Genomic DNA, 25489 nt, shown 5'->3' on the forward strand with positions numbered 1-25489 from the left:
AAAAGATTATAGAAGTGGTATACATATGGCAAACAAACAAACAAGCAAACAAAGCAGGATCCAGAAGGACGTAATACAGGGCCATTGTTACTGAGTTATCCATTTAACATGCACGCATTGTGACAATGACTGGGACCAGGGTATGTGCCATGTAGAGATAACTGGTTCCAGTCAGCCCTAGTGATACTGCCATTATCAAAGCAGGCACAAGAGCATGCTCGTCCCTGCAGTCTCATTGATACTGAGCACCTGGATGTGCACATTAAGCTGCATCCCAATAAAACAGTGGGCATTTGTTAATTACAAAAACAAAAAATGAATTAACTGGTGGTTCCTGTTACCTGGAAATTGTGTTTAAAGCTGTTTGGAGGTATCAGGAATCCAAAATATTGATAGCAGTGGTCAAAGCACAGGCAGGTTTCTAATGGTTTCTTGAAGGGTTGCTTATAAGTCTCTGTTTCCAATATCCAATATTCTGGGGCAGGCCTATCCATGCCAGTCTAACTAGCTTTTATGTCTTCACAAAATCCTCCACTTCAGAGGAGGAACCAGCAAGTCCTGGACTTACAGGAGCTGAGATTTCAGTTACATGACTCATGTAAGCATGAGTCCACAAATAACAAAGCTGCGAGACTTTCCGGCACTGCATGATCTAACCCTGGTTACACAAGGGAGTCCAACCTGGAGCTAGACAGATTGGTCAACAGTTACTGGAGTGTCCTAGAGCTTTGGACTTTTTCAACATTCACAATGAAGAATTTGGGAATTCATCCTCTATGTACTTGTTAGCTTTTCTTTTAAATTGTCTTGCAAAACTAAGTGAATGTTTGAAAACAGAATATCACTGAGATGTTCTAATTTAAAAACCAAAGAGAAAAAAAGACATAAAGGGTGATCTTAGCCTGGATCATTCCAGTGGTTTGAGCAGCATGACAAGCAACGTGAAAGGGATAAGTCAGTGCTTGATCTCAGTGCAGGGGGCTGACAGGAGCATCAGGTGGTCTGCAGCCAATAAAACAGCAAACAGTTACTACAGCCTGGAGAAGTCTTCAGCCAACATTAACTATTATTGCAGACAGATCCTCTGCCTTACTTATCTTCTTGTACTCCTGGGCAAAAGGTGCATTCAGGTGTGGTGCTGTGGGAGTGTTGTGGTACTACTGAAGAAGTTTGTGACTCATGTGACGTTGTTCAGGACTTTAAGAAAGGAGAGCCATTACTCTGATTCTCCACTAACTGTTATGGGCTTGGGCTCAAGTCAATATGCTGTAAGAAACATAAAACATAACTCACTAGAGAACATCTGAGATTAAGAAGCATTTCCTTTAGGTCATTTAAAAAAAAAATCTTTTTTTGATTTATTGCATATTTCTTCATACATTTACAGAATTGAGATATCTGTTATCATAAAGGGCTCTAACTGCAAATATAACACTTGATTATCCAAAACCATTTCAAATATCTTTCCAAAGGGATAATTATTGTATATTCTGATTTAGGTAGAATAAAAAGTCCACAAAGTCTGACTATGGAAAAACATAGTAACACCTGTAAAAGGGCTGTATCGTGGCTTTCCCTTCAACACTGTCACGCTTCAGAAAAATAAAGAAAAAACCCAAACCTTACAAAGGTTAAGAAATGTTAATCTCACATAGCATTAAAAGTTCCACAAACAACATGAAGCAAGCAGTGTTTGCTTAGAGAAGTTAGTGAACTCAAGGCTGGTGTAATTCAGAAGTACATTAGCTTGTATAGTTTAAAGGACTAGAAATATTGGCTAGCAGTGATGTTATAGGTCCTGCTGCCGCAGAATAAGAGGAAAAAATCTGAGAAGGCTGAGTTCTCAAAAAGTGTGGACTGATTAAGTAGTTGCCAAAAGTACACAGTGCTCAGGATTCATGCTTGTTGTTTATTTAACCATCACTCCATTCATTGACTATGGAGGCTAAGGAAACACAAATCATAAATTACCTAAATGAATCAGAAACTGTCTAATGAAGATAGTTTACCTACTAAAGAAATACAAAATGTATGCAATATTATCCAGATATACAAAATAGAAACAATGGTTAATTATTTATTTCATCCCTTTGGTTGCTTTAATATCTTTTCCTCTTTCTGTCAAACTATTTCTCTTTAACCACTCTTCCTGCATCAGTAGAGAATTTGAGCACATGGCAAAAATGTGTTGTGGGTTTGATGATGGAAATTTTGCTCTATTCTTCAATTCAGAGCAGTTGAGCTAACGTTACCTGGCAATACAATGAATTTATTTAATTATTTAATTACGTGAGAAATGTTTTCCCTGAAAAGTAGAGAGGTTTTTGCTGCTTTGGAAATAATTTATTTATTGAAGATTTTGTGTGTAGTAGTAGTGGAAGCACCCTGAAGTTTTAAGGATGCATTGTCCATTATACAAAAATGCCATTAGTGATAGACAGATTTAGTCACATCTGTTAACCATTAGACTATGTAAGAGTTAAAAAAAAAAAAAAAAAAAAAAGTTTTGATCATCAGCTGTCAAAATACTGCTAAAACAGAAGTAATTTCTTTAGAAAGCTATTATAAAGCCTAGTAACATGGAGATTATCCAATTCTCCCAATGTGAACCCTTCTGTGATGCTATTCTGAAATCAATCAATAAAGAAATAAATTTTTAAAAATATATATTTTCTCTCCAGATCAATCCTGAAGTCCTTCACAATTATGTATCATCCACCTGCTTCTGAGGTTAGAATTAAGCATCCTCTTTCCAAGATTTCTCAAACACATTTCACACAGTTTTATATTTTTTTATTTCCAACCAAAACTGTTCTTAACTAAGTTAAACAAGACGCACATATGGTATACATGTATATGTATACATATACGTATATGCGTATAAAAGATGCTAACAGAAAATCTTACTAACCAAAAGTAGCTGAAGAGGATGGGACGTGAACTAAACTAAATGATCCCATGCCTTCTGTAAAACATGCTCATCAGTTTGTCACTTTTTATTCCTGTCAGGCTCTAAAATTTATGTTTGCCAAGATAAGCTCTTTTTTTTTTTTTTTTCCCTTTTTAGCAGAAAAACTTGCTTTTTCTCAAGTTTCCCAAGGGGAAACAAAACTGAAGCTTTTGTAGAAATGTAAACTACTTTGGTCTTGTTAAAAGGAATATAGTGTAACGTAAAAGGAAATGTCCACAGATTGTTTGAAAAAGGCTGTCAGGACAGAAGAAAATAACACATAAACTGGGCTGTTCTAAAACTTCAGTCTTTGGACTGGTTTCCTTTAACAGTTCTGTTAACAATACTGGTACAATATTCCAAATATGTTCCAAACTTGCCCCAGAGAAGATCATATTAGAAAGTATTTATCATTGCACAGAAGAATCATGAACAAACAGGCTCACCCTGAGGACTGATTATCTAAAGAACAAGCATACAAAAGTCAAGGTCACATGTAGTGGGTAACAAGATCTCCTGCATGCTGTGGGCTCCTCAGTTTTGAACACCTGAAGAAAAAGAAGAGATGTAAACATTTACTAAAACAAAACATCTGCAAGCTACCAATAAGACCTATCTTAAATAAATAAATAAATACATTAATTAAAATAAATAAATAAAACCTGTGGTACTTCAAAAAATATTCCTACAAAGCTAACATTTATCATTTATATTATTACTACAAGGCATTTGGCAGAGAGCTTACCTGGAAAAAAAATCTGAATACATATTCCCAGAAGATAAATTTAAAGAGAATTAGTTCAGTCTTCTAGGATGGCCTTAAAAATAAAGTTTTGGTTTTTTTTGGAGGACAATATAAACAGATGGTCTATCTAATATGAGAATGCTACAAAGTAGTTGGCTTCTTTAGCTTAAGTAATGAGGGTTGTACTCTGTAAGTGCACTAAGTACACATCAAACAATACTGAAGGGAAAGAACGGTTTAAACTAAAACAGAAATTAAGTTGAATTGACTACTAGTTATTTAGGAAATCATATGACGATGAGCCTGAAGAAATGGGGCTCCTGAGAAGCACTCCCAAACAAGTTGTCGTGATAAAAACAAATAAAAGTACTAACTTAAACTGGACTTATGAAAGGCTTTATCCAGCATGGTTTCCAGCAGTATCAGGGGACAGCAGTGAAGAGCCCAGCAACTCACTGTATACCAATGTAAATTCTCTAGGTTTTCTTGTTTATTTTTTTGCTTATTTTGCTTTAAATATAGAACATGTGTTCAGGTCCACATTTTTTTTCCCCCAATTCACCTTGCAAAGGTATTTCTAAAGGAGATATTTGCAACAGAGTAATCTAATCTGCACACATCTTCAAAAAGAGGAGGTGTGTAGGTCTGCATAGTACTTCAAAATGTGAGTTAATTTTGCTCCGTTTTATGAACTTAATGTTTCATTTTAAGTTGCAGGGTTCATTTTATATCAAAGTAAATATGGGTACCACAGCCTTTCAGGACTACAACAGTCTGGTCTTTCATTATTTCTAATTATTATAATTATAATTATTATTATATATATTATTATATATTATATATAATAATTATATATTATATATAATTATTATAATAATTTTATTATTATTATTATTATTATTATTATTATTATTATTATATAATTATTTCTAATTAGGGATTTTCTTTATTTTCATGTCTGCACGTAACTTCTATTACTGTTAATAAGAATTCAGTTTGTGTATTGATCTGAGAACAGACCCCTCAGATATCGTGTAAATAGCTTTACAGTTGGTCATTGCTGACCAACTGAGCAAACTGATATCCTCATGCACTACTTAGCAGAAGTTGTAGCTAGACTAGAAAAAAATATTTCATGGGTTCTAGGGCTAGTGTAGGGGTAAATAAATAGCTTATTTTAGTATAAAAACATCATGAAGGCATTAGTTCATTTCATCCTAAGTTAATGTTCACATTTAGCCCTCCTAAAGCTGTCAGATTTGAGAGATGTTTCACCACTTCAGAAAACACAGAAGGCAGGATTCACTCCCAAAGACAAGCTATCTGTATTAGGTAGGTTAATTATCTCTATCCACAGATAAGAAGAGAAAACAGTGGGAATAAATCTTCTCTGGGAAATATCTGACTTTTTTCCCAGTACCAGTACAGAATGTCTTTCTTTCAATGACTAAAATCATGAGCTGAAGCACACTCAGGGTATAAGCCACTGCAGGGGAAGCTTTGAGTTAAAATCTACAACTTTCTTTTGCATGGTATATCTAAAAATGTAACAAGAAGTTTTATTATCCTTTTCTTACTTAAATTATACAAAATGAATACAAAATTGCATATCTGATTAAATAGATAATTTCTGAAACAACAAAAGTTGGTTAAAAGACAGATGATTAATGGAGGAAAATAGTAACTGAACTGGAAATAATTGTTTTAAGAAACTGTTGCTATTTTATAAGCAGGTGGTTTATGTAGTATTAGCATAATTATTTTTAGCTATGGTGCCAGAAATCAGTGATTACTATGGAAATAATCTAAATTTCCCTGCAGTAGCCTTACAAGATTTCTCACTAATAAACTACTATGTTCCTTTTTCCAGGCAGCGTGGAGGCAGTCCCAGAGCTGTAAATATTGTTCTTTTCTATTAGTATTATTATTTTGTTATTTCACAGATAGGGCACAACAGAAAACTTAGCAGCAGTAGCATGAATGTAATTTAAAAGGAAAAACAAAACAAAACAGTACAAAACAAAAACTCTAAGCTTGTGATCTGTCTGTACTATAATCTTGCTCATTATCACAAACCTGAATGAACACTTAAGGCTTATATTGAAATTTGAGCCTATAAAAAACATGAAGAAAAACAAACTTTGCTGACCTGCAGTGTGGGAAATACAATCTGTCCCATGCACAGCTGTTGAGATTATAAACAAGACCAATTCTAAACCTCCGCTGAGGACATGATAGTGTAGCTGAAGCAGCACTTTTATCTGTATTAAAAGTAATAAATAAACAATTTAAAGAGGAAAAATAAATTATCAGAGCGGAGAAAAGGCTGTGAAGTAATTTGTTTTCCTTCCTGAAAAGTTTAACTACTTGTGCATATGATATACAAATAAATTCCATTTTCATTCTCATGTGATAGATAGGTCCTATTGTTTTGTAATTCATTTACTTCTCACACCTTTCTTTTTTGACTCTGAGCAAAGTAAAGCCAGAAAACTTCATGAGACAACAAATGAGACTGTTACAATAAAAACTCAAGCACTCTAAACCATAGTGAGAGTCTCAAAATAAACAGTGATCCCATGAAAATAGCCCAGTGGGTGTTGAACTGACATTAGAGCTCTAAATAAAAAGGTGATAAAAACATACCTGTGATGCAAATGTTCTTGACTTAAAAACAACAAACAAACAAACAAACAAGCAAAAAGCTGTGGAGATGTATTTTTCAACACACAGTCACCCCTAATTTTAAGTACTTTTCTTCCTCTCCTCAAGCTTTATGTCATTATGTCCTAAAGTTCACACTGGGTGGAATCTGGAACATATGTCTACATGTATATTCATACATACATGTTATTATGATTTTATCTCCTGTGTGGGATTCAAAGGAACTTCCATATGAATGCAATTCTTTTCTCCCTCTCATTCTCTTTCATTCAATCACACAAAGAAATGAAGACCCAGAGAATTTACTCACCAGGTGGCTTTTTTCTTTACTTAGAGCAACAGCTACAGAGCTTTGTATGGTTTGAGTTTTCTCAAATACTAAACTTGTTAACACTCATCAAACACAGGAAAAATAAAACAGCACATTTAATTTCTCTGTCAATATGAAAGGGCTCTTCAAAGAAACAACATGTTCCTAACTAGACAGTAACAGGTACAGTGCAAAACATATTTACAAGACTTAAAATATCTGGAAAGGGCACTCAAATTGAAGTATAATCTTTTTGTTTGGTTCTTTGGCACATAACTCAATATATTCGCAGGAAGAATTAGTATCCTACCCACCCTTTTACAAAAAGTCAACCAAATAAAGAATGTTTACAAAAGATGTAGACCCTGTTTTGGGAGAAAAGAAACCCATTTTACTGCCACCAAAGCAGAGTGGTGTGTACAGCTGGTAAATCTTCATTGCAAAATCAGCATCAAATTACTAAGGCCACAAGCTATGTTAGCATAAGTCACCCTCATTAATTTGATGGGTTAAGGTAAGATTTTCAAACAGCCAGCTTCTCATTCTAGTTTTTGTTTTAATCAGCTAAATAACGAGCTGGGGGTAGTGTTGCTTAACCAGGACAAGAGAAGAAGAAAGCAGAATCATCTTAAAACACCAATCCTGGATTTAATAGTCTACAACAAAACACTAAGCAGGTCAGCTTCATGGTTCAGCAATTCCTAAAAGCCCTGTCTACTTCTCAACAGCTTATCTGCAGCCAGTGTGTAAGATCTCCCAATGAGATCTGATTTACAGCACTAAAGGGCTTTGCTGCAAAAATGAAGGGCAGGACTGGTACACTAATTTCTGTATATTCTGTCTGTACACACACATATTAAAAAAAATAATAAAATAAAAATAATCTGAGAAACTTATTTAGCCCTTATGATAAGAATCTCTTTCATTGACATAAGCAGGTCACAGTGCCTGGAAAAGCTTACATAGAACTCTGCAGCAGTCTGGTTTGTTTTTTCTGGGTCAAAGTCAGAGTTTATCTTGTTAAGCTATCTAATTGAACACAGCCCATGTGATACAACAGAACTAAGTGCATTAAATGAGGAGGCAGTGGTGGTGATGGAGTGTGTTTATTTCTGTTTGGTGCTGGGTGGGTGCAACTTCCTGGAAATTCCTAAATTGCCTTTGGATGGCTATTTTCATGGCTGGAGAAAAAAAAAAAAAAGTTCCAACTTCTGTAATACATTTTCTGTGCAAACACACACACACACACGCACTTCAAAGTTAGTTTAGTCTGTTGTGATGATGAGGTGGCGTTATACCTCGAGCACAATGAACATGTCCTGATCTCTATTTGCCTGGGGTAAATCTGGAATAATTTTATTGTTGTCAGATGAACAATAACAGATTTACATTGAGGTAACCAAGATCAAAATCAGACACCAAATGTCAAGCAAGGTAAAACCACAAACAACATGATTTAAACCACAGTTGCAATAACCAGGACCCTGTGCAGATCTTAGTAAAGTGAATTATATATGATAACACTTACAAGTTTCCTAGTAATATTAGATTTGCCTTTTTACATAAATGCTTAAATTATGATAAAAAACAGAACTGCGTCAGTTATTTTCAGTCTCAACACATTTGCTATTAGCATAAGAAATGCTGCTTATGGCAGAGGCAGCCGTGCTTGAAATTTCTGAATTAATGGATTTGATTTCCTCTTGAGACAAACCATCAGCCTTTCAGTAATGGAAATAGATATAGTTGGTAAAACAAATAAGAAGCTGGCATGCAGATAAAATGGGTTTCAGTTTAAAATAGTAATGTTGTAATTGAAGTGAACAATTACAGGGTTGCTCCTAGGCACAAAAGAAATACCATGAAAATGAACTAATGTTTTTGTTAAGTATAGTCATTTCATGAAAATGTAGAGCTGCAGATGTCATCGTCTGGAAAAAAGAAAACTATATTCTCCTTTGCTGAGATCCTTTGATAACATTTTTCTAATTTTAATAATAATTACTAATATTAAACCTGAATTTCACATGGGTGAAGGGGAAAGAGAGAGGGAGAGCAAAAGCTTTTTATCTGGTGCTAAGCCAAAAGGGCTTGCTTGCTTTTCAAGGGATTTTGGTTATCAACGGTCAGAAGCTTTTAGTAAGAATTTTAGGAGAGCAGGGGGAGGGAAACAATTTTCTGTTGGTAGAAGAAAGCCCTCTTGTTTGCATTCTTTGTCAGGGCTGTGATACTAGACAGCACGCGCAGGGAGGGAGGGATACTGGCAGTGTGGAGAGACAGCTGCAAGGTGGGGGATGGGCAAGAAACAGGCTCAGCATCCGATCTCTTTACTGAAGACATTTTCTCTAAGTGGTCTAGAATCTGGCTGGCTTTCAGCTATGTACACTGCTGGGGAGAAGCAGAGACTTTCAATGTTTGAGAGCTTTTCATGTTAACGTGTAATGGTAAAAGTAATGAAGCACGCCGAGTGCCACCAGTGTGTCACCTCAAATATGAAAGTGCATGCATTAACGCCATGCCAACAAAATGCTCTGTCCTGTCCTGTGTTTCTTTTTGCTTCGTTTGCATGATTGAGAATGTTCTCAACACAGTTCATTCTAGAGATTTATTAATTAACAGGTCATGATTAGTGACTTGACAGTCAACAAAGTGCACACGGTGTGCCCATCTCCTTGAGATGGGCAAGCCATGCCTGGTGCAAACAATGTTGTCCACTGATAGTATCTATCCATACATTTTCATTTACAACACCATGTTGCCCAACAAAAGACACCACCGGTGGCTCTGGAATCAACATGTTCTGTGGCTGTGCAGTTCCATTGTTCCAGGAGCAAATTTTCAGGCATTTTTGGTATGCTGGTGTATTGGCAGGGATAACTGTGGTGAGGTGTAGGGCAGCCTGGGGTCCCGCAGTCACCACTGTGCAGGGCTGGGTCTCTTCTTGAAGACTGCAGCTGCCTCTTCCCCAGGAGCCTTTCGTGAGAAGACTCTAAATGCAATGTTTTGTTATCTTTCATTATTTAATTATATCAGCCTCCAGTGGCCTGTGTGGTATTTCAGGCACCCAGGCAGAGCTCCGACACATAAATGAATTTTCTACAACTACTGTGTCAGGCATGTCTGTTCAGTAAGATATAATAGCAACCTATTTACATATGTCACTCTAAAGAGCTCACAAGGAGATTTTACTGCTTTCTTCACACTCTTGCACTTATGTAAATACACCTACACAGTATAGGTGGATTTCTGAATCGTCAAGTGTTTCTCTTCCATTAGGAGACAATTTTTTGAAACAAATTTATATAAAGTACATCATGGTTTAAATGTGTTTATTACTTTATTTGGTGTTTTAAAAGCTCTTCTGAAATGTTTTAAACAAGATGGTGTTCACCCGTGGAATTAAATACACACTTAATCTGTGGAGGAAATAAATGTCTGACATAAAGATTTAAATCTTTATTTTCCTCCCTTGACATAGTGGCTGGTGACACATAATTTTTTTTTTTTCCTTTGACAGAGTAATAAAAATCTCATTATCTCTGAATAGGCAGCAATTTCGTTATCTAATCTTTTTACCAAAAGGTTAGTTAATTAATCAGAAACAAATCCTGATTATTATTTCAATAGAATTAGAAAGACAAATCACCAGAGTACGGCTAAATAGGGCAGGCCTGTGGTTTAACCTGCCTCATTTACATCCAAGTACAATGATTGTCAGGAGCTCGCAGTGAGCAAACAGCCCTGAGAACATAAGCCAGCAGATGGTTTTCTCTCGTCGCTAGCCTTTCCTCTCCTCTAATGCCTCTGATCCCATTACCTCACTGAATCCGTTGCCAGGGTAACTGTTAAATTGCTGTGAAAGGCATGGTAATAAAGTAACCTGTCACACTGGCAATAAAAGCAGCAGAATTTTCCTGTTCACTGAACTTTTCAGCTCATCAATACTCACTTTATGGAGAAATTCAGCACTACACACAGGTCAGCTGCAGGAATTGTTCCACGAGGCTTTTGAAAAGCAAACCAAAGTTCATGTAAACATGGGAAAGGTATAATTAAAGACAGGACTTAGAGATGCACACAGAGCTAATACTTTGCTATTTACTGTAGGTTAGGAGGAGATTAGAGATATTCAGGCTTTTCCTTTTTTTAAGCATGGTACACAAATAAACTTTACTGCAGGCAGGAAAGTGATTAATCCAAAATCATTTTGATAGTGTTTAAGACAACAACCTCCTTGCATTAGGCTCCTTACTTTTAGGAGCTCTATTCTGACCTATTTGTTAAAGTGGATTTTGGTATCACCATAATTTAATGCCAGAAGGATTCACTTAAAAGTATTTTCCATCATTTGTCTACATTCTATTGTTTTACAGATTTTTGAAGCAAGGTGATGTCTTTAACAGTTTTTTTTTTTTGCAATAAGTAGCTAATTCCATTAATAAAACCTTAGTGAAGACAATCTCAGGGAGGAAAAAAAAAAAAAAAACACCTGAAAACACTTTTTTTCCAGTTTTCTAATGTAATTACTACATTTTAGATTCAAAAGAAGAAGAGGGGTTTCAGGGAGGGCTTTTACTTGCTTGTTTGTTTGTTTTCTGTTTTATTTTGTTTTTCCTAGAAATACATGATAAGAGTTTTTCATTAGGGTACAAGAACTGTTTGCCACTGATCAGAGTAGCAAAATCATGCCATGCAGAAAGACCCTTCTGACTTCAATTAGGCTCACAAGAAACTGGAAGAACATGCATGAAAAAGAGTGCATATCTAATCCTTGTTATTAGCCGTTTGCAGACTCTATACTTTCAGCTCCATTTGGTAATGTCATTAATTATACAACAGTAACCTTGGAATATATAGGAGTTTGCTTGTTGAGATAACTTCTTTCTCTCAGTCTCCTTTTTTAAAATTTGCAGACACAGCTTGTTATGAAAAATTGAAAACATTTCTTTGACTGACAGCAAACATGAACTACAGAGCCAATTCCAGTTACAGGCCATAAAAGAGATATGTCTTAAAATAGGAATCACAGCCTATAGTCCTGAGAGTAAGGATTTAAAGTAAGGATTGTTGCAGATAAATCTTTGCATACACTGTCTTCAGCTTCAGATAACCAGGTTCAAGACAATATTCTTTGCCAGGCAGCTGTGGTAGGGTCAGATTATATCATTTTGAATGAGGCCACATTTGCTGCATTCCTAAAATTTCTCAGAACTCCAAGAGCTGTTTGAGGCAGAAAGGACTGGAAGCTTGTCTTAGATATTTTAGTGACTGTTTTTATAATGTCAGATTTCAGTTTCTTGTGTAGACCAGCCTTCCCCAAAGTGCTGGAAATCTTCAATAGAAGTTTGTATGAGGAAAAAGCCAACTGCACTGTAAATTCACACCTTTTATCAGAGATACATTTATTAGCCCACATAAAATAAAGGAATTTATGTTGATCTCTAACCTAGAATTAAGCTGGATCATTTATGAGATTCAGAAAACTCTACATTTCTCTGATATCTGGCAGGTATAACACCTCCAGTTATAGCTAAAATTGGAAACATGTCTTCAAACAAGCAAATATTCTTTCCAGGTGACTAGTAGAGTAAGCAACGTTCCTGTGAGATCTTCAGACCATTTGGCAAGTGTAGAAAGCCTAGCTAAGGTACCCTGGGCAAAGTCGTTGCTTCATAGTTTTTTGTCTTTTAAAACAGCAAATGTCAGGAAGGGAGATGTGTAGATATGTGTTCAAAGATAACAGTTTTTAATATCTGCCATTGTTCCAATTTAAAAGTTACTTTAAAGTGTGTGCATACGGTATTGTTTGTGATTACACTTTGGCAGCATGCAGACATAAATGAGACGTTGACACAGATAAACTCCTTCCTTTTAAAAAGTGTGTGAATATTCATGAGCAACATTTGTCAGCTCATTTTCCCAGCTCTGGTCTGAATGAGCAGTGCAGGGTGTCTGTGCTCGGTGTGAGCTTGCATGGAAAAGCTGCTCTGCCACCCCGCAAAAGCTCTTGGGGGAAGCAGCACAGCCTTCCAGTGGCAGCTCCTCACTCCACTTGCTTCCACCATTCCTTCAGGTGCAACTACCTGTGTAAAAAGCATTAGAGTTCACGCTGGGCTTAATAATAAATGGCTACATTCTTGGTTGACCATAGAGATATGTCGACACACTGTGGATTTACCTCACCAAAACATGCAAAGTTATGGTGTCAGAAAGAAAAAATGTTGTCAGAAGAGCATTAGACCTGTGGTCTTTGGAAGAGAAAGACAGAGAAGTAATTGTACCCCTTCTTCCATCGGGTGCTGTGTCCTTGCCATTGTCCTCCACACACTGTGGCCGGGCTGGTTATACAGCATGTGGTTCCTTTCTCCTCTGATTAAACCCATCACCAAGAGGTGGAGCGCCCCCGGCCTGAGCAGCACCACAACCCCCATGCAACTCTACTTGCCACCTACAAGGAACTGCAGGGGCCTCACACAGGCTTTTTGCAGGTGTGGGTCATGGCCTTTCACTTGAATTCAAACGGACAAATGAAGGTGGAAATGGCCCACCAGGTACTGCTGTGGATTTTCTAACTTCATTGACCAGAGTCAGTATCTGGCTGCCCTCAGTAGTGATCACACCAGAGCAGCTTGCTTTTTAAAATAGCTGTACATTTAGTGATTCTGGTGAAGTCAGGACACACTTCCTTGGAAATTTTTGTCCCGTTCCTAGTTAGGTTACAAATTAAGACCAACGCTCTATCAGAAGCAAAAATCCACCTCCCCACTCTGTCTCCCATTTATAGTGTTTATTTATTTCACCTCTTTTATCTGCTTGAGATAGGAATATTTTCCTTATTCCATTTCTTTCTCTGAACATTTCTCATTGTCTGTCATAGCTGTTGATAATGAAGTTCAAGGCAGAAAAAAAGAGCATAGAAACAAATTTAAAACATATTGAACTACTCTTTCACGGCACACTTTGTAGCAGGCCAAACTCAACTGAGAACCACAAACAGGGAGTAAAATAACACACTGCAGCAGATTTCAATGGAGTCATATTGATTTGTAGCAGTCAACTAACCAAAATGCACCTATTAATCTTTGTGGAGTGAAAGAATTGGAAAGAGTGAAAGATCTGTCTCTCAGGATTACTATATGGCTTATTTGATCTTACCTATGCTCTTGATTGATCCTGCTAGCTTATATTGTACCCATATCTTATTCTAGGACAGTGAAATAATGCAAAAGTATATCTCCCTTTGTTTTGTTTTGTAATGTCTTCCATCATGCTCTCTATATTGTCCCTTTATTCATCTACAAATTAAAAATTTACAGCTCTCATATCCAGCATGGACAATTATGTATGAACATCAATCCAATCACTTACTCTGAAATAAAGGTTTATGATGCAAAGCAGTTTTTGTAGTTCTTCATATTGCTAGTGACCAGAGTAGCGATGGGAGGGGGGACAAAACCCCACATCAACCATGCATTCTTGATGTTGCTGCTGTTTTGAGCTGTGACTTCCTGCTCCCTAAAGAAACAAGACGCATCAAGCAGTGCCTAAACTGTATCCTCTTCAAACACTGGGAATGATTATTTCAGCAAGTTTTAGCTTTCAGCAGCAACATATGTGGCAGCAGCTGTGCAGTAGTACTTCGAGACCATGGGTACTTTGGAATCCAGTAAGAAAACTGTGACTAGCATATAAAGAGCAGGAAGAAGGAAATTTTCTTCATTGAAAATTGTGCTGAGACTTGAGAAGCTTAAAGGACTAACAAACAGATGGTTTCATCCACTTGAATCTGATATTCTACTCTCCAAAATTTGAATAGATTTTTTTTAATATATGTGAAATTATATATATATATACATAAATATATATTTCTAAATATACATGAAAAATATTCTTATCAAAAATCACCCACAATTTTAGCTGAGTGGTGTGCATCGAAGTTTCGCACCAAAAGAGCATAAGTCTTTGATCTCTGACTAGCCTCTTTTCGTCTCCCTCTACTCAAAACTATCTGTATTATTTTGTTTTCTATATGTTATCAACAGAAAATTCATGGTCACAGGTTGAAGATCAAAGATGAAATTTAATCTTCAGATTCTGCTGCTCATGCTTATAAACCACTCAAGCGCCACTCCTGCTCTCTGCGACAGCAGTAGAATCCTTGATTCAATTATAGGTTACAGTCAATGGGGATCATGCTTTAATCTGTGTACAAACAAAAGGATGAAACAGAAACATGTATCCTTTCTAAGGATGATACTTTATTATAGTGCAATGTCAGGCAGCATTGCAGTAATACAGTCTGGTTTCAGAAAATGTAGGAGATTAAATTGTCTGCTAGGTTATGCCTGCCTGTTATGTACAGACTGGCACACATACTGTTCTGCTTCTCTGTCATTTATCTGGCTCTCACAAAGACTCTGATCCACTATATACCATGTGATCACACAAATTGCAGTGAGTCTGAAGGATTCCCAGCATTATGCAGGATTAGACCATTATTCTAAACATGATAGGATTTTTCGAATACCATTGAGTTACTAGATGTCATTCAGGGGAGTAATTCCATTGAAATAATTGACATTTTTGCTCAAGTGTTAGCATGTTCACATATCAGGATGTCTGGAATCAGTTTCCACATTTGCCAACATCTTTTTAACACTCAGTGTTAAGTGTTTTTGCCAGGTCAATTTAAAGGGAGAGGGTAATTTAACGGGTAACTTTGAAGACAGCAGAGCAGTCCATGGTGATGACAGCCTTCCACTGTGTTGCAGTAAGACACTTTTATAAATCCCACTGGTATTCCTTGAGCTCCATTATTATTATTCCAGTTTGGGAAAGACCTTAAACACAAGCTTAATTTCCAGACACGTTTCAAATAACATGGGATTTCGGCATGTGCTTAAGTGCTTCCACACTGAACAGTGATGGGAGGCAACAGCAGAGTGAAAGTCTGTTTCTGGGAGTAATTACTCTTCTCTGGGTAAATTCTGCACTTCTGGGCCTGATGCGTTGCTCCCACCTCCCCCCAGATTTCCACCCCTTGGAGTGCAGTGGCCTGAATGCTGTGAGAGGGGGCAGCCAGGGATGTCTCCCTGCATCCTTCATCCCCTTCTTGCTCTCTTTGGCCACCTTAAGCTCCTGCCCCTCAGTAGACCTGCAACAGAGTTTTTCCTGTCAAAAGAACTAGGCTTATTTTAGTGATCCAGAGAAAAGTGTATTTGCATTGTTGATGCATTGTTGAGCCTTTTTCTCTCTCCCTCTCTTATGCTGGTTCATTAAGTCAAGTGAGGCAAAATAACTTCGCAGAACTGTGCAACAAGATGAGAATTAGAGCAACTTCTTTTGGGAAGGAGAGCAAATTGTCTTGGCACCATGTGAGAGTACCTAACTGTTCACTAAATTCTCATATAATTTATAAACCACCAGTAACCCACTTGTCAACTACCAGAATCATTTTAACATAACTCAGTAAAAAAATATATTACTTTGATATCTAATGTGATTAAGGTTCTAAGCTTGCACTTTATTAAATCTCCATGGTTCCTTTTTGTCATTTCCTTTGAAGAGCAGTTATTAAAAATATAAATTTAAACAGATTAATTTAAAATATACTGGAATGAGTTATTGGAGAAAAAATAGGGAATATCCTCTGCATAAAGACGTTTCACTTAGGAAAAAGAACCTTTCACAGGTTGCCCTGCATAAGAAGCTCCTATCATTCTCTCAAGTTACACACATCTTTCATGCCAACAGATGACTGAATATAAAGGTATGTGAAAAAACAAATGTCTTGCTTCCCACCGGTCTATTTAGAGCAGGTTTTAAAGGCTTGGTTACAGTGGGTGCCATTTAAAATCCAGCATTTGTCATCAGGTATCATGCAGTTACCTCAGTTGTTTCCTGCAAGACTATGGTACTTCAGACACAGCTCAGTGGTAGCACTCGGCAAACACTGGCTTTTAAGTGGCAACCAGCATAATTACAACACTCATGAAAGACAGGTGAGCAGTGCTGACTGAAAAGGAGCCAGGTATCACATCGCATGGGCCAGTGCCATGCCTGCTTTCCCACACCACACTGCCAATGTCACTTGGCCCCAAGCAACAGGACACCCTCTGCCCCAGCCTTGCAGCAGAAGCTGTCACAGTTCTCAAACTTTGCAGTGGGTTTTATAAAGACATGGCTTTGAAAGGACAACGATGAGAGGTCACCAAGTCTGTTTTCATGCTTAACATAAAGGTGCGACTTATCTAATCTGCTCTAGTTCTGTGCAGTTTTCCCTGGTCTGATGAAGATCAAGAAATTAGGAGGTTCACAAAGACGGCATGAATTTGGGTGGATGTAGGTCAGGCTATGAATGTCATAAAGCAACTAACTTTATAACAACACCAGTTCATTAGATGTATTAGATGTATGGGCAGTCCTGGCTATCAGGGGAGGTCCCAGTCGACTGGCGGCTAGCAAATGTGACGCCCATCTACAAGAAGGGTCGGAGGGTAGACCCGGGGAACTATAGGCCTGTTAGTTTGACATCAGTGCCAGGGAAGCTCATGGAGCAGATTATCTTGAGCGTCATCACGCGGCACTTGCAGGGCAACCAGGCGATCAGGCCCAGGCAGCATGGGTTTATGAAAGGCAGGTCCTGCTTGACGAACCTGGTCTCCTTCTATGACCAAGTGATGCGCTTGGTGGATGAGGGGAAGGCTGTGGATGTGATCTACCTTGACTTCAGTAAGGCTTTTGACACTGTTTCCCACAACATTCTCCTCAAGAAACTGGCTGCTCGTGGCTTGGACTGGCGTACACTTTGATGGGTTAAAAACTGGCTGGATGGCTGGGCCCAAAGAGTTGTGGTGAATGGAGCCAAATCCAGTTGGAGGCCGGTAACTAGTGGAGTCTGCAAGGGCTCTGTACTGGGGCCAGTTCTCTTTAATATCTTTATCGATGACCTGGATGAGGGGATCGAGTGCACCCTCAGTAAGTTTGCAGATGACACCAAGTTAGGTGCATGTGTCGATCTGCTCGAGGGAAGGAAGGCTCTGCAGGAGGATCTGGATAGGCTGGACCGATGGGCTGAGGTCAACTGCATGAAGTTCAACAAGGTCAAGTGCCGGGTCCTGCATCTGGGGCGTAACAACCCCAAGCAGCGCTACAGGCTGGGAGATGAGTGGCTGGAAAGCTGCCTGGCAGAGAAGGACCTGGGAGTACTGGTTGATAGGCAGCTGAATCTGAGCCAGCAGTGAGCTCAGGTGGCCAAGAAGGCCAACAGCATCCTGGCTTGTATAAGAAGCAGTGTGGCCAGCAGGTCTAGGGAGGTGATTGTCCCCCTGTACTTGGCTCTGGTGAGGCCACACCTCGAGTACTGTGTTCAGGTTTGGGCCCCTCGCTACAAGAAGGACATGGAGGTGCTTGAGAGAGTCCAGAGAAGGGCAACGAAGCTGGTGAGGGGTCTGGAGAACAGGTCTTACAAGGAGTGGCTGAGGGAGCTGGGGCTGTTTAGCCTCGAGAAGAGGAGGCTCAGGGGAGACCTCATCGCTCTCTATAGGTACCTTAAAGGAGGCTGTAGAGAGGTGGGGGTTGGTCTATTCTCCCACGTGCCTGGTGACAGGATGAGGGGGAATGGGCTAAAGTTGCGCCAGGGGAGGTTTAGGTTGGATGTTAGGAAGAACTTCTTTACTGAAAGGGTTCTTAGGCATTGGAATGGACTGCCCAGGGAGGTGGTTGAGTCACCATCCCTGGAGGTCTTTAAAAAATGTTTAGATTTAGAGCTTAGTGATATGGTTTAATGGAGGTCTTGTTAGTGTTAGGACAGAGGTTGGACTAGATGATCTTGGAGGTCTCTTCCAACCTAGACGATTCTGTGATTCTGTGATTCTGTGTTTATGTATTCTTTCTCTAAGAGAAAGAATTAATTCACTTTAAGAGGTGCAGTTCACATTTGAGCTAAAATTTATATATAGGAATGATTTTGTCATACAAGCTAAAATTTTACACTGACATTCATAAAAATAGTTGTATCGAAAAGAACCTTATTCAATTTGCAAAGACAAATTCTGGGTGCCAGATTTAATGTTATCAGTGCATTAAAGTTATCACTGTATATTCATCATCTGTCATGAATATTTCCGTAGTGGGAAGGGAAGGGAAGGGAAGGGAAGGGAAGGGAAGGGAAGGGAAGGGAAGGGAAGGGAAGGGAAGGGAAGGGAAGGGAAGGGAAGGGAAGGGAAGGGAAGGGAAGGGAAGGGAAGGGAAGGGAAGGGAAGGGAAGGGAAGGGAAGGGAAGGGAAGGGAAGGGAAGGGAAGGGAAGGGAAGGGAAGGGAAGGGAAGGGAAGGGAAGGGAAGGGAAGGGAAGGGAAGGGAAGGGAAGGGAAGGGAAGGGAAGGGAAGGGAAGGGAAGGGAAGGGAAGGGAAGGGAAGGGAAGGGAAGGGAAGGGAAGGGAAGGGAAGGGAAGGGAAGGGAAGGGAAGGGAAGGGAAGGGAAGGGAAGGGAAGGGAAGGGAAGGGAAGGGAAGGGAAGGGAAGGGAAGGGAAGGGAAGGGAAGGGAAGGGAAGGGAAGGGAAGGGAAGGGAAGGGAAGGAAGGGAAGGGAAGGGAAGGGAAGGGAAGGGAAGGGAAGGGAAGGGAAGGGAAGGGAAGGGAAGGGAAGGGAAGGGAAGGGAAGGGAAGGGAAGGGAAGGGAAGGGAAGGGAAGGGAAGGGAAGGGAAGGGAAGGGAAGGGAAGGGAAGGGAAGGGAAGGGAAGGGAAGGGAAGGGAAGGGAAGGGAAGGGAAGGGAAGGGAAGGGAAGGGAAGGGAAGGGAAGGGAAGGGAAGGGAAGGGAAGGGAAGGGAAGGGAAGGGAAGGGAAGAGAGAAGAGATGAGAGAAGAGACGAGAAGAGACGAGAAGAGACGAGAAGAGACGAGAGAAGAGACGAGACGAGAGAAGAGACGAGACGAGACGAGACGAGACGAGACGAGACGAGACGAGACGAGACGAGACGAGACGAGACGAGACGAGACGAGACGAGAAGAGAAGAGAAGAGAAGAGAAGAGAAGAGAAGAGAAGAGAAGAGAAGAGAAGAGAAGAGAAGAGAAGAGAAGAGAAGAGAAGAGAAGAGAAGAGAAGAGAAGAGAAGAGAAGAGAAGAGAAGAGAAGAGAAGAGAAGAGAAAGAGAAGAGAAGAGAAAGAGAAGAGAAGAGAAGAGAAGAGAAGAGAAGAGAAGAGAAGAGAGAGAAGAGAAGAGAAGAGGAGAAAAAGAAGCCAGTTCTAATTTGTTAATGAAGAGTTTTCTTTTTGTTAAAGGTCTTAATTACAACTATATAGACCAGCTGAAATTCAGCACTCATTCTTTCACGATGCAGTGAATATAGCATGATACTGTGTGTTATACACATACAGTATGTGTATACATATACAGTATGTTCAGTGTGTATGTAGTGGTTTATCTGAATAGTTTCATTGAAAGCAATGGGCCTAACTTACATGAGTAAAGTCTTGCTAGACTGCAAGATATTTATATTCATGCTGAAACCATGACTTCCTTGTTCACTACTACTTAGTTTATCTGCTACTTATTAATCACTGGCATCATCCCTCAGTTTCACTGAGGCATATCCAAAGCAGGGAAATGAAGCACTCTCCGTGATTTGGAGGGCTCTAAATAGTCACTTAAATGCACATAGTGGAAGTCTGCTGAACCAAAGACAATTATCTGAGAAGCAAACTCATTTTTCCATCTATAAGTCATTATTTCTGTGATAGTAGAGAAAATGAAAACTAAAATATTTATGTGTCCTAATACCATACACTCCCGCATACTCCTTCTTGCCCCTTCTGACATTTAGCAAGGCAAAATGGTGTAAGAAAAGTAGTGTTTACTCAAGATTGTTGATATATTAGTTTATGGATAACTGGCAGAAGTTCCGTTTCTGCAAAGATTGTATTTCTCATCTACATTTGGCCATATTTGTCAGGTGTTCCTCATAAAGAAGGGGCAGGAATGTTTTTTAAATGCTTGCTTTCTCCTCTGATTTACCCAAGTTGCTGTCTGAAGTAAAATTCTGCCCTGTTGATATATATTCAGTGGTCCCAAATAAATTATACATATTAACCAGTTTTGTTAGTGGCCAGTATGTACTGACTGTGCATGAGGGCAAAAACTACCATTAAACCTGAAGTCATAGTCCTTAATGTGTGTTGTCATCATAAATATATGTTCACTTATATATATTAAAAAAATAAATAAATGTCCAAGCACAGCCACAGGGAATTCCCTTAGCATAAGGCCAACCCCTGCATAGAAAAAAGGCACAATGGCAGCTAGTGTGCCACCACCTCTGACATCATTAACAGTAAAGGAAAATACGACCACCAAACAATGCAATTAAACTAACCTCTTTTAAAAATATTTTGGCTGTGGTACACTTTTTTCCCTCAGAGAGAAGCAGAAAATTGTCAGAATAATCTTCTTCTCTACTGTTTCAGTACAGAAGATCACTGTGAGATTCCTGAATAGGGTAACAGCAAAATGGCAGAACCTAATTTTGTCTTAGATTTGTGTGGTCTACTTGTCTTGGTTAATTATATCCTTGTCTACTTTTGTTCATTAAAAAAATAAATAAATAAAAAATAAAAAGAGGAAAGGAGAAGAAAAAAAGAGACAAACATATAGAAACAGTTGACAAAAGCTAATTAAGACAAAAGAAACATAACTTTTCAGTTTCCTTTTCAGAACAGGTCATGAAAAGCTGAACTGATCGGGGATGTATACATATACAGTTACTTTCTTGTTACATTTTACTTTCTGTGTTATAATAATATTTTAACTTTATGCTTATTAAACGTTATCACATTTAATTACATTATTATGTCATATTAATTAAATAAATAGAACTCCCAGCAGTCGCCAACCAAACCCAAAATATCTGTTCTAGCAAGGCCTGTAACCAACCAATTACGTCAATTTACTGGGATGCAAGACTAAAATTAGGCAAAATAGGAAAACTGATTAAAAATAATCAGTATAAAATCACCAAAACCAAAAGAAAAACAATAAATAAAACACGGTACAGACAAATAGGAGAGGAAATTTGGGTCTTAGCAATTTAGTAAATGTTTTCAAGCTTTGCTGCTACTTCCAATGGTTACTCTGACAGTATGTCTGAAATAATGAAATACTGTTTGTCTTATTCTGTTGACAAAGAACTGGAAATTATTCTTATAGTACCTGAATTTGATCTCTGTAGAGAGTTCCAAAAAATAAAGCTTCTTTTCAGCAGGCACATGTCTCCCCCCACATTTTGCAGCCTTGAGAAAATAATAATAATAATAATAGTAATAATAATAATAATAATAATAACAACAACAATAACAATAACAACAACAACAACAATAATAATAATAATAATAATATAAAGACTCCTTTGTAGGAGCAATACAGCTATCATGCTGGGTCATGAAACTAATTATGTTTTGTGATGGTGGAAATTCTCCATTTATGTGTGAAGAGTCACTGCTGCATGATAGATGAATGTTGGAAAGGCAGTACATTGTGCTCTTTCATCTCTGTCACTGCATATTTATTCTGACTCTGCTTCTAAATTATTCATTTTCTTTAAGCAATCAATATTAATAATCTGATTTGCTCCTTGGCATTTTTAGTCACACTTCTGTTTAACTGACTGTAAATAAAGGTCACTTGGAGGCTTCCTGCTGCTGTTCTGAAGGTCTTTGCCTAATTAATTCCCAACACTTTTTTTTTCCCTGTGACTCTGATTAGCAGTTGCAATCAAGTTCGGCAATTAGCTGCCTCCTTGCACAGTGATTTGCTCGCTCCGCCTTGCTGTGTAAAGCTACATTTAGTTGTTACTCTACAAAGGCATAAAGAGGAATTTAAATTCATTTGGTTTGTGTTCCCTGACCATGCAGAACAGATCAGATTTATCACTGCTTGCACATAACCTTTGCTCATCTGCATCATACCTACTAATCATCCCTGATCCCCCCAACAGACTTCATAAACATAATGAATGGCCTCTCCAACAACCTGCTTGTAATACGCCTAATCTCAGCCTCTTGTATACAGTGTTCAACACAGAGCTACAGCTCATCAAATCAAATTCTTAGTTATTTAAATGTTTCTGTGGTTTAGCTCACATCAAATTACTTTTAAAAAGGAGCCTACTTCACATTTAATTGATTTATCTTTGTCTGCAAGGGGCTGAGGGACAAGTTTTGTGTGTAAACACCTTTACAAGTCTGATTCCAATTCACAAGAAGACTGATATCATACACATGCTAGAGCTTGAGCTTGTATGTTCCTAGCACAAAAAACTGGAAATTTCAGTACTACATTTATTATTAAGAGACACCTCGGTTAGGAGGGATGTCAAATTTGTGTTTGAGACTGTTAGTGGGTGTCAGTCTACTCTAGGTACTCTTCAGCAGTCTGCATTCTAAGAGCAAGGAACAAAAGATGAAGGATTACACTAAACACTACAGAAATATCATGAGCATTTCTATATGCATCCCTAATTAGTCTGAGAGATCCCCATTGTTATTATTGCATACTGGGTACCAATTTCCAGGCAACAATGTTTTATGAAGTATTTCCAAAAACAAACAAACAAAAAACCAACAACAGACAAATAACAACAAACCAACAACCAAACAACAACAAAAAGGAACAACAACAAAACAAAACAAACACAAAAGCAAACAAACAACAAAAACAGTAAATACCAAAACCACTACCAGCACCACCACCACCAAAACATTTTTATTTTCAGGTTTGTTTATAAATTAATTGATTCCAGTTGTTCTAATTCAAATAGAGATTCCATATGGATAGTTACCTCAGTTCAGACAAAGCTGTTTCCATTGTCTGAGCAGAAAATTAACATATGCACACAAGAGAAATTCATCTTTAGTTAATGTCTGTCTCAATGTATTTACCATTTTTGAATGAATCTACTTGCTGGTATTAAAAAAGTGTCAGAAATGTACCGTTAAGAAAGATTACCATGACAAAACTTGTGTCCCCAATATTTCTATTATTTTTCTGTGTCTGTGTACTGCAGTTCTGGATAAATAAGTAAACGTTAGGATTGACAAACACCATCAGAATAGAATGACTATTTCTGAATACATCTTTAGAACATAGGCAGACTTCAGAAGAAGAAAAGAATAGGTCTAAATTACCACATACTTGGGATTGCATAACGGTATGAACTATCATCTACCTTTCACAACTGACTGCAAAAATTTACATTTTTCCATTTCATTTTAACCTGAGCTTGGGCGGTTGGATGGATGTGTCCATATGTGGACATAACTGCCCTGAAAAAAATATCAAAATTTAACCTGGTTACACTGCAATTACAATTTGTTAAACATATAAAGGCAGTTCCTTGAATCTGAGCACATTTCTCCTGCTAGTACCTACAGAACCCCTCTTCTGACAGCAGCAAGCCAGAGCATGCATGCCCTGAACAAACAAATTTTCTTTTTCCTTTCAGTTCTGGCAAGTGTGTTCGTTTAATCTCACGGGGGATCTGACAGCTTTCAGTAGCTCCTAAAGCAATACTTTAGCACTCATTGAAAATTGCTGTAAGTGAAAAGCAGCAAAGCTGACTGGCGTTTGCATGCAGAGACGGGCAACCAGGGCACTGAGTGGAGGCAGTCTGCTTCCTCAAAGTGCAGGGCACAAAATCAAGGAGGGCTAGAAGCAACTGTTCAGTCTTGGACTGACTACTTAATAAACATAAACACACAATATAGACCATTTGTTGGCTAGATGATATCATTGTGAAATATTATATAAGACATCCAGCACTTTGAAATATAAGCAAGTACACATATCAAAGCAGTTGTCACTGCAGTAGTTTGGGCTGTAAAAATCACACAGTCCAAACAGATAACTCATTCCTAGGATGGCAACTTTGCATGTTTGTTTTCATCCCAAAAGTGAGCATCTCGGAACAGTACAAAAAATAAATAAATAATAATAAAAAATAAATAAAATAAAATAAAATAAAATAAAATAAAATAAAATAAAATAAAATAAAATAAAATAAAATAAAATAAAATAAAATAAAATAAAATAAAATAAAATAAAATAAATAGAATAAAATAAAATATTGAGCTATTTGAGATTTGGGTCGATTAAATATATTTTTTCTAATTGTAAAAATAAAATATATTAAAACTAAGAAAAAAGAAAAAGCTTTTCTCAGGGTGATAAATGAATAAATCTATGAATGAAGAGTATGTGCCTAAAGAAGTGTGAAAGAAATCCAAATCTAAAGTTACAGAGTTACAAATGTTTGAAGATCTTCTGTGGTGATTTCCTCTGTGGTCAAAAATGTACATGAAGTACACAGCTTTTCTTTACCAGCTCTTTCCTGTAAAAACGCTGAAGTTACATGTGTAGAGAAGATGGTAACTAGTTTTTTTTTCGCTTGTTTGCTGACTTTTGCATGAGATCACATATCACTAGTGTTTTCTCAATAGCATATAAAGCATCCATCAGATTTGGAGCAAAGCACTCACGGTAGAGAAACATGCTGTCTATGTAACCTTGGAAAAAAGATTTAGCTCCTCACATTTGTGTAATTGCATTTATAACTACACATTGGGGAGGTGGTATTTATAAAAGCCTTCCTGAAAGTAATGCTTTGCAAGCACGTAAAGGATTAAGTAGATACCTGTTGCCTTGTGCTTGGAGGAACAAAGAAAGCTGCAGAAGGGAGAACTTTTTCCCTTCTGGCCTGTGTTTTGCTTCATTCCTCAGAGCCCAGCGTGTGCAACAGTGACTGAGGCTGAGGAAGCAGAAGAAAAGCA

At 38.0% G+C, this 25489-nt stretch overlaps 1 long non-coding RNA gene across 1 annotated transcript; it reads right to left on the reverse strand.

Moving 5' to 3' along the window:
• Positions 1 to 915: 915 nt before the first annotated feature.
• Positions 916 to 8488, reverse strand: LOC308187061. Its single transcript, XR_013944440.1, has 3 exons — positions 6670 to 8488; positions 5845 to 5956; positions 916 to 3498 (listed from the first exon to the last, which is right to left on the reverse strand). It is a non-coding gene; the product is annotated as an uncharacterized lncRNA (long non-coding RNA).
• Between the last annotated feature and the right edge of the window lie 17001 nt (positions 8489 to 25489).

This window comes from Anser brachyrhynchus (genome assembly GCF_964034855.1).
Source record: "Anser brachyrhynchus genome assembly, contig: SCAFFOLD_347, whole genome shotgun sequence".
Lineage (NCBI taxonomy): Eukaryota > Metazoa > Chordata > Aves > Anseriformes > Anatidae > Anser > Anser brachyrhynchus.